Raw genomic sequence first — 13,809 nt, forward strand, 5'->3', positions numbered from 1 at the left:
CAAGAAATTTTCCGGAATTTTGACTTGGGCTCACAATCACCCCTGCTGTAATCAAAACCCAATCACTAACAGATGCTGTTTTTTTTCTCTTTTCTCTTTTTTTCTTTTTTTTGTAGCATATGGCTTTAAAAATTGCAGTTTTTCCCAATTCACTAGTATATAAGACATGTTAACTCGATTCAATGGTGGGGTACCCTTGCATAGACAAAGGTTGACATTGTTGATAACTCTCCCCACATTGGTGACCCGGACGTGATGTGAACATGCCTACCTTGGCAGAAACTCCCACCTCTATATGAACACGCCTATCTTCACAGTTGCGCCCATTTTGATCTGAAAACACCTACTTCGATGGATGGTCCACATTGAACAGTTGGCTTGCTACTTATGACTGTGACATTATTCACCTCGTGCTGTTGCTACTCAGTCTCGATCATACACATCGTATTCACTCAACTGCTAAACGCAACACAGGAGTGATTACGAGTGTGAACTTATTACAGCTCTCACGATCAACACTCATAAATACAGTGATCTTAATACAGCTCTCCTGGCTTCTTACAAAACAGCAGTGAATCAACTCGAAGTCTATCACCGCTATAATTCTGGTGGGGGAGTACTGTAGTGTGTCTACCACTTCAAAAATATAATTTCAATTGAATAGTATACTCGATTCAATAGTGGGGTACCTTTACATAGACGTTGTTGATAACTTGCCACAAATAATTTTAAAAAAAATTTTTTTTTTCCAATTTTTAATTGCGATCACAATTTTTTCTCTTTTGTAATTAATCATTGTATTTTCTTATTTCATATTATGGATTACATTGAAATCATGGTTCGTTGATTTAAATCAAATGGATATTTTTATATATATATATATATAAAATAAAGAAACCACTGATTTTAAAATCTGCAAAGCGGATTTAAAATTATTAATTGATTTCTATATTTCAACTTATTGCAGTGTAACATAAGAGCAAAATTTCAGGGCTGCCAACTATTAAGATTTTTGCAAAATATTTCATAGACACAATTTTTGGTTATTCTATTAATAATGGCCTTTCATATGAATCGCGTGGAATCAAATCAAATTTACGTATCTACTTGGAAGAAATTTTGTCAAGAAGTTGGCTCTTTAATTACACTATTTAAATATCAGTGAATATGAATTTTGTGGTAAAAAACACTAAAGATGCTATTGCCTAGTTTTAAAAAAAATTCTTCAAAACTGCATTTTACTTTAATATTGTACTTACAATGAGTTTTATAAAGAATGTGGCATATTTAGCTTCTTTTGTTGTTGTGTGATTTCTTTTTAAATAAGTTATTCTAGATTGAAATATTAGCCAAATAAATGAAATATTTCATAGATAATATAATATTTCATATTCAATAAAATATTTCGTATTTCAAAATATTGATAAAGCAAACTAAATCTGCACAATTTAGTTTGCTTTATCAATATTTTGAATAACTGCAACACTCATTTTGTAATTTTTCTTCTTCTTCGTATTAGGTCTCTCTTTATAAAATAATAAATTTCTATTTCATTTTTAATAAATTTAAATCAGGAATTTGCACACATTACGATCTATACCAGTGGTTTCCAACTGGCCGGCGCAGCCTTTTTTTTTTTTTTTGTGGTCCGCGAACTAAAATATATTAGTTGTCATTTCTAGTTGTTTGTGGACAATTTTCGTAAAAAATCTATATGGGTTTAAAATACTTTTCTCTTTAATAAAAACCTAATTTCTTCGTTTCTGTGAAATTTATCATACCAACGGTGCAAAAAAAAAAAAAAAACATTTCTCAGGTTTCACATCCAAGAAAATATTTATTCAAATACAAAAATAATCGTGTATCGCTATTATTTCTTTTTTTTTATTTTGTGGATATAATTTAGCATATGTGTATCAGAAATTTTCTCGAAGAAATTCTCCGATTTAACTTTTTGAAACCATTCATTTTGGATGAAAATATTAACACACACATTTGTAAATTTTAAATTTAAAATGTAAATATCTATTCTCAGTTGGTTGCAGCTGACAAACCTAAATTTTTTCATTGAACATTTTGTGTGCTACTATGTTAGTTTTAATATCAACCTTTTTAGAGTTTTATATCTTAACAATTAGATATCTGTTGCACATTAATTGTTTAATACTCGTACATGGGTGCACATTAAAGTTATTGTAGCCCGAATTTTTTAATATGTAATTAAATATTTTTAAAAATCTATTATTTTAATTTGTAATTCAATACTTTTGTTTAGTACAACTTTATAAAAATCTGACAAAAATATTTAATGTTCCCTCAAACATAAAGGAGTCATACATTAAATTTTGATAAAGTTGCGGCCTGCCATTTGATTTGTGTTTTTAATTGTGGCCCCCTGCCTCATGTAAGTTGGATACCCCTGATCTATACTATAAAACATATTTGTGGATGTTATTATTGTTTCATAGAGTATTTTATGCTTTCCATTATATTTATGAAATTTAAGTAACTGTAAACCGAAGCTTTTAAAAATAATCCCTGATTGAAAGTAAAAGATCAGCTTAATTAATTTTATTGATTACTGTATACATTGCAGGTGATTAAAAAGGACAGTTTTTTCAGTCTTGGCCGCTTCCTCACATGCGGAGGCTATTTTGTAACCAGACGGTATTGAATTCAAATCAGTTTCACATTCTTCCTTTCCTGAAAAATATTTATACTTAAAAATGAGGGAATTTCCTGGTTCTTTTGGTCATGAATTTCGGTATTGAACAAAATTTGTCATAATTTTAACTATTTTATTTTTAAAAATCACGGATTTGGGTCGCAGAATCTAATTTTTGAAATAGAATCTCCCCCCCCCCCATTTCATGGTGTTCGGAATATCTGAATTTCTAACAAAATCCTCACTGACAGTCATATTTATCATGTTCTTTAAAAATTATGGTGTTCTTACAAAAAAATAAAAGAAAAACATTTCTAGAGTGGATTACCTTTTAAAGTACCATGATTTTAGAATTTTTATTATTATTTCTTATTATTTTATCAATTTAGAATTCTAGCTGAAGCAAGCCAGTCATTGGCGAATATTTTTTAAATTCCGAAATGAGAACAGAAAAATCAGGATTATCTCTTTCCTTTCTGATGAACAAGAAAAGTATCTTTAGAATATAATTCTGCAGAAAAAAAGAAATTATTGGAAGTCCTGGAATTGAAAATCTAGAATGTAACAGATACCCTAAACAAGATGCGTAGCGTTTTTAAAAACGAGCTTATTTTATAGAGTATTTTTTATGAAGTGCTTTATTTTTCATTTTCTAAAATGAGATTTTTTCCCCCTTCGTTTTTCCATGCCGACTTACACGGAAATCGTGGTTTTCTGAATGTTTCATGCAATCACAATCAATACCGTTGGTCATTGAAATAATTGCGTGTGACATAGAGATTTCATTTAGAATTCTTGCACTCTTCTCGTGTGCTGCAGTCGATTGCATAGTCTTTTCTGCCCTCTAAATTCGAACCGAAAAATATCATCCCCCATTATTTTTTACCCAATAGCAAAAGAAAATTTTATTTCATCGCTGATAAAGCTGTGTTCTATTTATAGATGAGTATCATTATTTACTAATTATGTATTTTCATTGTGGGTCCAGACCAGGGTTGCAAAAAAACCCTTTTTACTGAGTTTTTCTAAAATTCATTTCATTTTTATCCTTTGTTATATTAAAGAGCCATTTTATTGAAATATATATGTTGTATAGCCTGAAAAATTGAACCGATGGTGAAAAAAACTGTGTTTGGAGAGTCACCTTGCTGACTAGATTTGACTCTATGGCCTTTGATTCGCTTTCTATGCAAAAATAATAATTCCCAAAATATTTATTAAGATTAAATAAGAAGTTATCCTGTGTTAAAATAAGTTTCAAATGTGTGATGTATGGGAGTACACACAACATTTTGTATCAGAAGAAACTTTTTTCGGGCTTTTGCACCAATTTATTTGTATTAATTACACTTTAATTACCTTTATGTTTAGTCAACTCATAAAAATAAACCTACTTATTAATATTAAAATAAGCTTTTTTTTTTCATAAGGTACCCTGACCTCTCTTTTGAAAAAAACCCAATAAAACATGACAAACTCGGGTTTTTTACAACCCTTGGCCAGACCAGTGAACGATCGCTGACACAGGGTTCCCACGGTCCTTGAGAGTCCTTGAAAGTCCTTGAATTTTTGTTGCTAAATTTAGGTCCTTGAAAGTGCTTGAAAAACGTTTTAGGACCTTGAAAAACTTGATAGGTCCTTGAATTTGTCCAATACTGCCGGCGGCCCTTTTTATAAAACACCCGCGGATCTTTCTCGCTCTTTCTGTTTTGTTCCCGAGCTCTCTCACGTGGTTTTTAACGCCACCGTTTCTAACCGGGCCTAGCGTCTTGGTGTCTGCCAGGCGCGCGGGGCACAGCAGACAATCAATGCGTTTGGGGCGAGACTCCACTTCATCTTCTGTCGCATATGTATAGATCTTTTTTCTTATCGAAACTGGAATACTCTCGAATTTCGTAACAATATGTACCTTGTAGTTTTCAATAAATTTGCCGTTTTACCATCCGCACTTGTCCTTACGTTTGCGTCATTTCAAAACTTTATTGTAAAGCGTATTTGCAAAGGCACGACTTCGTATTTGTGTTATGTAGTTTAGACTAGTTATGCCTGGGAAGTGCTATTTTAATCCCCAATGGATGGATAATCAAGCTTATAAAGAATGGATTTTATCGATGCCCGAAAAGAAGTTCAGAGCCAAGTGCCGATTATGCATGAAGGAGATCGATATTGCAAAAATGGAAGAATCTGCTCTGATATCACACATGAAAGAAAGGTAAAACAAAAAAGCAGTCTCATGCCCTGAGTTCTCTTTTTCCAAAGACATCAACATCTAATTCATCTGGTGTAAATACTCCTTCAACATCGTGTGCCCCAAGTGAAACAGAAACTTTAGTGGCCGAGGTAACATTGTCTTCTTATCTGGTCAAAAGGAATGTGCTTGATGCTGAAATTCTCTGGAGTCTGAAGTGCATCACTAGTAATTATTCATGTAACTGCTGTGAAGGGATTAGTAAATTGTTCTCCAAAATGTTTGCTGATAGCTGTATAGCGAGACAATTTTTTGTAGTGCCACAAAGTGAGCCTATTTGGGCTCCTTTGGATTGGCACTATACTTCAAAGCGATTCTTATAAATGAGCTGAAGAATGTTGACTGCTACACTGTACTCTTTGATGAGACGTTAAATCAGTCTCTACAATCTAAGCAGATGGACATTATGGTAAGGAATTGATAATAAAGTTTGCACTAAGTATCTTACCTCCCAATTTATGGGTCATGGAACTGCAGAAAATATTTTGTCCTCTTTTTAAAATGCATGGATGATGGTTAAAAGCTCTCTAAAATACTTCAATTATCCATAGATGGACCCTATGTCAATTGGAAATTCTATTAGAAGCTTCAGTGTGAATTAAAAGAGAAATATTCCCACCAGGTCATATTCATTGGCAGTTGTGGATTACATATAACGAATAATGCTTTTAAACATGGTGAAAATGGGATATGTTCCTTCTAATTTTTATTTTCAGAAAGAATTGTTGCTGCATAACATTTAGAGAAGGTTGTGTAAATTATGGATGAATAATTTCAGAAACGATGTTTAATAGAGGAGAGGAGGAGGTTATGGAATAGTCATGGAATATGGAATACCTAAGATTTAGCTCTGTCTTTAATGCAGCCTTCACATGGAAATACACAGGATTAAAGGATTTCACCATTAACACCTCATTACCATTAGTTATAGATTGTGCTGAAAATGATTTTGTGAATTAATATGTAAAACCAGTAGGGTTGTTTTTTAAAAAAAATATTTTAGTCCATAATACATATACTCTCTTCTCTCTATGTAGGCAAAGCATTTAGGTATTATATTTGAAATTAATTATTGCCACAACAAGCATTGTTGCTTCTAGTAAAATAGAAGAGAATAATTTTTAAAATTGGTCTTAGATTAAGATCCTTGAAAATTTTGTTAAGGTCCTTGAAAAGTCCTTGAATTTCAATCTCATTATAGAGTGGGAACCCTGTGACATGTTCTCCCTTTTATTCATTTAATTTCATAAAGATTTAAATGAGTTGCAATTTTGAATCGTATTTTATATAATTAATATTGGATTTTGAATATCAGTTATTTATTTTAATTTAACTTATAGTTGCTCTCTGGTTTCCAGAATCAAAATAAATTTATTTAACTTTTCTTTTTATTTTATTCGTGATCATTTTGAAAGTAGGAAAAAAATATTGTTTTATTTTTGAAGCAGTAGTTGAATTAATAAATTGCAAATGAACTTACTAAATGTTTTTAAAGGTTTGGGTTAGGTCTAAGAAATGAAGTTATGGTATCAAAATATGTCTTTTATTGGTTTAATACTATAATGATTCGAAACATACCTTCTAAAATATTGAGTAAATGTTCCATTTCCAGGGCATAGGAGTCTCTATAACGTGTTTCGAAGTCATAGCAGATGGGTGTGGCTGCGGCTCCATTCTCATCATGGTGACTCACACCTGTTGGCCTGTACCATTCATTCGTCAGCATGCCCTTCGCTCCAAATATCTATGGGAAATATATAGTTTTTATTAGCTACGCACACAATTTTGCACAATCCATTTCGCTGCAGCACATGAACATAATACATCGCAATTCATGATGGGCACTATTTGTCTTAGCAGGGGCGGATACAGACATTTTTCCTGGGGTCATAGACTCAGCTCAAATAATTTTTTTTATCAAAAATTTTTTTTTTAAATATTTTTTTTGAAAAAAAAAAAAACAAAAAAAACTGGGGTTTTTGATGCTAGTCTTCTCATTTATTTTTTTTCATAATGAACAATAGAACAATACATAAATAATTCAACATCTTTAAATAATAAATGTAATGCGATTTTTAGAAACTTTAGCAAATCTGTCAATAAATGACGCGCTTCAACGTTATTAATGTTTACAATGAAACTATGACGAATTTCGTTTTAATCTTTAGGATTATGATTCTTGAAACAGTGAAGAACATAATTAGATTGCGGAAAAAAATTGATTTTTCCGATCTACCTAGGTGTGCCCCCTTAAATAATTTTTAAAATATTTCATCTCTTTTGTAAACTATTAAAAAAATTATTGTTATATTTTTCACTTTGGGGAGGGGGGGGGGGTCATGAACCCTATGACCCTATATTTAAAGTGCTACTCACCTTACCAAAAATGTTTAGAAGAACAGGCATAACGTTGCAAGCGTGTTAGTGTTTGCTCTTCCCAAAATGTGCTTTTTATATGAATAGTGAATTTAATAATAGTATTAATTATTAAATTCTAATCTAATACTATCAAATTATACTATTTTTGAATTATACTATTATTATAATTAAATAATAATAGTATAATTTAATAGGAATAATAATAGTATAATTTAATAAGAATAATAATAGTAGTAAGTAAATGATGAATTAATTCATTTTTTATTTGCAGGATTTAAATTAGACGCATTTTATTTGAAAGAAAATTAACAAAAAGTCAAACCTGGAATTTAAACGTAATAATAAATAACTCGTACTCTAAGGAAAAAAAAAATCTTGCAATTAAAATTTGACAAATTTTTTACGAGTATAATTGCTGAAATTTTTAACTGATTTTCTGTACAGGATGAAAACACAATTTTCAAACTCTTACTGACTATTAGCACGACTTATCGCCAATCAAAGTTTTGATTATTTTCGGCCAGAACAAGCCAGGAGGCTCAAAACTAGATAAAATGCAGAAAAAATGAAAATAAAAAATTCATATATATTTAAAATATCAAGTTTGTTCAGTAGACTACAAATGAGAAAAAAATTTATAAAAATTTTCACGCATAGCAAAAACCGCAAGGGCAAAATTTCACAAAATATTCTATCAACATTCAAAATTCCACTTTTTTCGTTTTGGTAACAAAAATTTACATTTCTTTTTCAGAACACATATCAAACATGATATTTAAAAACATTTCCATTTCCGATTACACTTTTTAAGGGACTTTTCTTATTGCTCGCCCTTAAAATATATACTCTCACTGCAAATTTTATTAATTTAAATAAATTTTTATTCTCTGGCGAATCGAAAAGAAAAACATTTTAATATTTGAGTAAAAAAACAAGTTTGCTAAACTTATTTTAATAAAACATTAATGAGAATAAAATCAGATGCATATGGATAACTCTCCTCAATTATAAACTCAAAAGTCAATTTGTTTGTTATATCGTAATAACTCACTTTTTTGGCCGTCCTGATTTGGCCTCTTTCCATTTGTTCATTACTGTTTGTTCTTGTTGCAAGCTGTGTGCCATCTTACGTTATCATTGTAAACACAAGTAATCAAATACCACGTTTGCAAGAATCTCAAAACACAATGAGCACGTTGTGAGCAGTGGGCAAACTAAAAAATGGGGCCCCACTGCTATGTAAACTGATTAGGTTTTATCAAATAAAAATATGAAATATACAAATACTTTAAAAATGCTAAGCTACTTAAGCTCTTTTTTGTGCACTGCAGGGCAGGTAATAAAAATATTAAACAGTAACAACATAAATTACAATTAATACTTGGTGTAGATTTGGCTAATAAAACGAAATAGAGAAGATTCAAGGGTTTATTATATAAAGGTCGGGCCTACCAACTGACTAAATAACAATTATATTTACAATTTTTTCCTAGCTTTAGTTTTCGCAAAAGTATCAATGACTTCGTTTAAATCCAGGCTTGATGCGGTTTTGTTTTCAATTTTGCTATCAGCGATAAATGTCGGAGTCGAGCTTGGCCCATATTATTTCTTAAATAATTTTTTATTACTTTTAATTTGCTAAGTGACCTTTCAGCTGCTGCAGAAGTGACAGGAATTGTAAAGAATAACAACATTGCTGTAAATACTTCCGTTAGGTCGCATTCTAGCACTCCATATTTGCTCATTATTTCCTTACATAATTGGTGAACAGTCCATGCTTGAGTTAGTTGAGGTAAAACTAGGTGGTAAATATTAATAAATTGAAGTGAAAAACTGGGGCCTATTATATCTGAATATTTTTTTTGGAATTCGTCACACTTTTGTAATAAAGTTGCTTCATCAACATGTAATAAAAATGTTGGTGTTAGAAAATCGAATATATGACAGACTGCACTCATACCAATAAAACGTGTACCTAATTGAGATATTACTGTGTCTAGTACATTATTGAAAATCTCAATTTTAAATATTTTTTCTCTGTTTGGAAATCGGTGATCAGCAGCTAATTCATCAAAATGTTTTTTAACTTTTCTTTGCCTTTTTTCTTGAAAATGTGTATCAATACCATATTTTCTTGCAGTTTCACTGGCTTTGCACTTGAATAATTCGATATCATTTCTATAAACTTGCAACTTTGCTTTGGTCTCTGCTAAAACTTTACTCGCCTCGCCTACGCAGGCTGATCCAAGTGGTCCGCAAACTGACCGCAGCCAGTGATGCATGAAATCAGGGGTACTTCGATACCCGGAAATTCCGGGGATCGTCGTTCAAAAGGAAGTAGGGATAATAATGAATTATTTATTTTGATCTGGGTAATTTTGTTTGCTTTGAAAGCTTACAGGGCTTCAAGTGCTGCGCACATTGCGCATTTTGCGCCAAACCGGTATATTTGCGCATTATTGCGCAGAAACGGCATTTTATGCTAAATTTGCGCCGAACCTGCGCCAAAAAATTTTCGGCGACCAACTAAACATTGCCAAATTTCAATAGCATAAGAATTTTTTTTTCTTCTCTTGTTGATTTCATCGTTATTGAAGTGCCATCGTCTTCGTCAATGGCAAGCTAATGGCCTTCTTGCGCTATTCTATTTATAGATTAGTACCATGATCTTTGAATTAGCTAGGGGACCAGCCACTAAGTACATATTTTCATGTTGATCCTCAGAACAGTCAAGAATCACAAAGCTTCATAACTTCAAACTTTCCATCTCCCTTTTATTCATTTCATTTGATAAAGATAAGAATTAATTGAGTTTCATAGCGTAAATTTTTTATTTGAGGGACCATCCACTAATTACTTATTGTTTTTAAACAATTATTTTACTTTATTACTTTGTTTTACTAATATTTTTTTTTACTTATTGCATTTTATTGTTGTATTATTACCTTCAAAATTTTCAGTGCTCTTATTTTGTTTTAGGAAATAACTTAATAATATTTAGAGGCAAGATTTTAAATAAGTATGAAGAGAGGGGGTTTCAATATTTTAAATGCAGCAAAAAATCTTATGTTTTTAAGATTTTTCATTCAAAAATACTTCAATTCATCTTTTAATGATTTGATTTAAAACAATTGATGTAAAAAATTTTAATTGTCACAGATTTGTTAAATATTATGAGTGTAGAGACAATATAATAATTTACTTCTGACAAATTTTTTTTAGCTTCAATACTCATTGTATTTGCATTTAAAAATTATTTAGTTTTTTTTAATCATTTTATTAATGAAATACTTTATATATAAATTTGGATGAAAGTACTAGCAATGCTCAAGAAAGTATACTGGCAATACTGGTGCAGTTTTATGACAACAATCAAAATGAAGTTGTAGTTCATTATTTTGCATCTCTAAAGATGGAATCTTGCAATTCAGAAGCTGTTTTTGAAGCAGTTGTTAATACTATTGAAGATAATAATATTCCATGGGCAAACTTAATTAGTGTATTAATGGACTCATGTAACACCATGCGTGGAAAAAAAAGGGTGTTGAAACCAGACTACGATCAAAGCACCCCACTTATTAGATATTGATGGTGACACATGTCACACAGCTAATAACTGTGCAAAAAAATTTGCCTCATGTTTTGATAGATACTTTGAAGATTTGTTTGATACCATTATTACTATTTTGATACATACATACTATTTTGATATGAAAAACTGCAGTAAAAGAGAAAATTTTTTCAAAATCTGTGAATCCCTTTGCCATTAAAAAACTTAAGCCCTTGAAGAGACCAGACCATAGGTGGGTGTACATTTTCTGTGTTTTAGAAAGAATCAAAGATCTGTGGGATGCTCTTATTGCATTTTATTTTCACTACTTGGATAAAACTGATAAAGGGGATTATTTTTCTTATGTTGAAACTGTATACAATAAAAGAAATATTTCTGCAGCTCAGAAAAAAATTGTTGAAGGGGTGTATTCTTGCTTGCATTCCCAACAACTCACAAAGGATGCTTTAGCTCGAAAAAAAAGAAGACTAAATGGGTTATTTGTTACTCAAAACAAAACTTTATTGCATATGGCATTATATTCAGCAGTATTACCAGAGTTCAACACATATATTAAATTATTTGAAACAAAAAAACCAATGCTTCATTTAATACATTCCAGTATTTATAAATTAATGGCAAAATTTTTCTCTTTTTTTATGAAGCCAGAAAATATAGAGTGCACATCTTATAATGATTTATTAAAGGTTGATGTCACAAATCCAGAATTCCACCTACCTAGCAAAGTAATATTTACTGGTGCAGAAGCTTCCACTCTCTTGAAGAATTTATCAAAAAATCATCCAATAGCAAAAGAATTCCAAATTTCTCTGATGAAAGCTTATACTAATACAGCACAGCATATGAAACAGAAATTTCCCCTTAAAAATTCATATCTAATTAGTTTTACAGCATTAGATCCAGAGCTAAGAGGTAAAACCAGTACAATATTAGCTTTTGAAAAATTATCATCTTTTATGTCCCATATTTTTAGTGATAATGAAAAGTCAAAAGTGGAAGCTGAAATAAGGTTATACCAGAGTGATATTGATATCACCAAAGAAATGCTCTACACGTCTGATGAAAGTGGAAATCAAGTCAAGTGTACAATTGATAAATATTGGTCTAAAGTTTTTAATTTAAAAAATGATTTCACAAATGATTATAGGTATCCTACATTGGCTAAATTGGTCAAAGCCTTAGCTGCTTCCATGGCCCATTAGTGCATTCAACTTAATGGATACACTTGTCACTGACTATAGAACCTCTCTTAAGATTGATTCCCTAGATGCAGTGCAGACTATTAAATATGATTTAATGGCTTCTAAGGAAACCTCATGTGAAAAATATGGCTCAAAAAATCCAATCAATTCACAAAGATCTGAATATGAACAGAAGTTGGAAAACATATCGAGAGGACTTCAGATGAGTCACCTATAAAAGTCTCTGAAAAACCTTCTACATTAGCAGAAAAGCAAACCTCTGCATGTGCAGTTCTCGAGGAAATTTCTTCAACTGTAAATGAGGAAAATAAAAGTCAACCTTCCTGCAATTATGAAGTTCACCACAAAAGAAAGACAGACCCACAAACATCAGAAAATGAAAAAAAAGCAGCAGAAATTAGACAAATTTTTTTTTTTAAGAATTAATTCAGGTAATTTAAAATATTTACGTAAAATGTAGTAGTTTATATGTTTGAAAATTTATGGTTATTAATTTTGCAAAAAAAGTAATTCATTGAACTTTTATAATTAGGTCATTCGATACTTCATAATTGTAATTTTTCATTTCTCCCCCCCCCCCTTCTCGAAACTCAAAAATGTCGGTAGTAAGTCCGTAAAAATTTCAGGGGATTTTTTGGGGTCCCACAAACACCCCTGATTGAAATAAATCAGAGGTATAGTTCTTTTCTTTAAACGATTTTCAACGATCCATTTACAATGCTTTTCGAAGTTTTTGCTTAAAAAAAAGAAAGTATCATTTTAAGTACTTATGGCTAAACTTCTATATAAACCTTCTTACTGTAAAAAATTACTCATGCTGTATAATTTGATACAGTATTTTTTATATGTAATAAATATTCTCAATTTTCGTAAATTTTTTGTAGCGTTGGGGTAGTACTTTCCCAAAATTCTGATGTTTTGTGCCATTTTTATTGTTATAGCTAAATTTGACCTAACAGCCAGAGAAAATATTTGAAACTCAAAGCAATTTCTGAAATAGCGAAACAAAAATTCACTCCATACTTACGTGCATGACCTTGTTTTAAACTTTTATTCTAGAAATCTAATTTTAGTATTAAATTCAATTAGGTAACATAACTTTGCATAAAACAAAATTTATGTTTATATTAACTTTAAAATGTTTTGAGTAGATTATTGTTCAGAAATCTTTTATGTATTCTTTCTGAAATCAAAACACTTAATTTCTGAAACTCTTCAAAAAACCTAATTTTAACTATTTTAAAATTTAATTTTAATAAAAATAAAAATAAGGAGATTTTTTTGTAATGTGTTATGTCTTCCAAATTTGTCATCGAGCAAATTACAAACTCCCTTTTACGATTTTAAATTCTATAGATTTGAATAAAAATCTTGACAAATTCGACAATATTTTTTTTCGAATAGTTTACTCAGTTCAGTGCTTATTGAATAATTACTACGAGTTTTTCCGAAAGTTCAGTTCTTAAAGAAGACGTGATTTTAATATTTTTGAAGTAAAAAACATAAATTTTATAAAAAAGGGATCCAAAAAATCATTACGAAAATAAAATTTTGTCTTTGGAAATATACAGCAATAATAACAAAAATTTTTTACATTTTGGAAAAAATGCTCTTTAACTCCAACATAAAATGAATCTATGTAATTTTGACAACCATATTTAGTATGTGTAATTTATTCAGTGTTACTAAACCAAACATATTTTTCTCAAAAATTAAATTATTTTTTTGTAATTTTACCATATAC

At 30.4% G+C, this 13,809-nt stretch overlaps 1 long non-coding RNA gene and 1 pseudogene across 2 annotated transcripts; one reads left to right on the forward strand and one right to left on the reverse strand.

Moving 5' to 3' along the window:
- Window positions 1-2,208: 2,208 nt before the first annotated feature.
- On the reverse strand, window positions 2,209-6,651 carry LOC122273331 (uncharacterized). Its single transcript, XR_011637364.2, has 2 exons — window positions 6,492-6,651; window positions 2,209-2,703 (listed from the first exon to the last, which is right to left on the reverse strand). It is a non-coding gene; the product is annotated as an uncharacterized LOC122273331 (long non-coding RNA).
- Window positions 6,652-9,573: 2,922 nt separating this feature from the next.
- Window positions 9,574-13,162, forward strand: LOC147806836 (uncharacterized; annotated as a pseudogene). The gene is made up of 2 exons (XR_015435293.1): window positions 9,574-12,496; window positions 12,598-13,162. The product of XR_015435293.1 is annotated as an uncharacterized LOC147806836 (transcript).
- Window positions 13,163-13,809: the final 647 nt, after the last annotated feature.

This window comes from Parasteatoda tepidariorum, chromosome 7 (genome assembly GCF_982258835.1).
Source record: "Parasteatoda tepidariorum strain Cologne lab strain chromosome 7, Ptep-v5.0, whole genome shotgun sequence".
Classification (NCBI taxonomy): domain Eukaryota; kingdom Metazoa; phylum Arthropoda; class Arachnida; order Araneae; family Theridiidae; genus Parasteatoda; species Parasteatoda tepidariorum.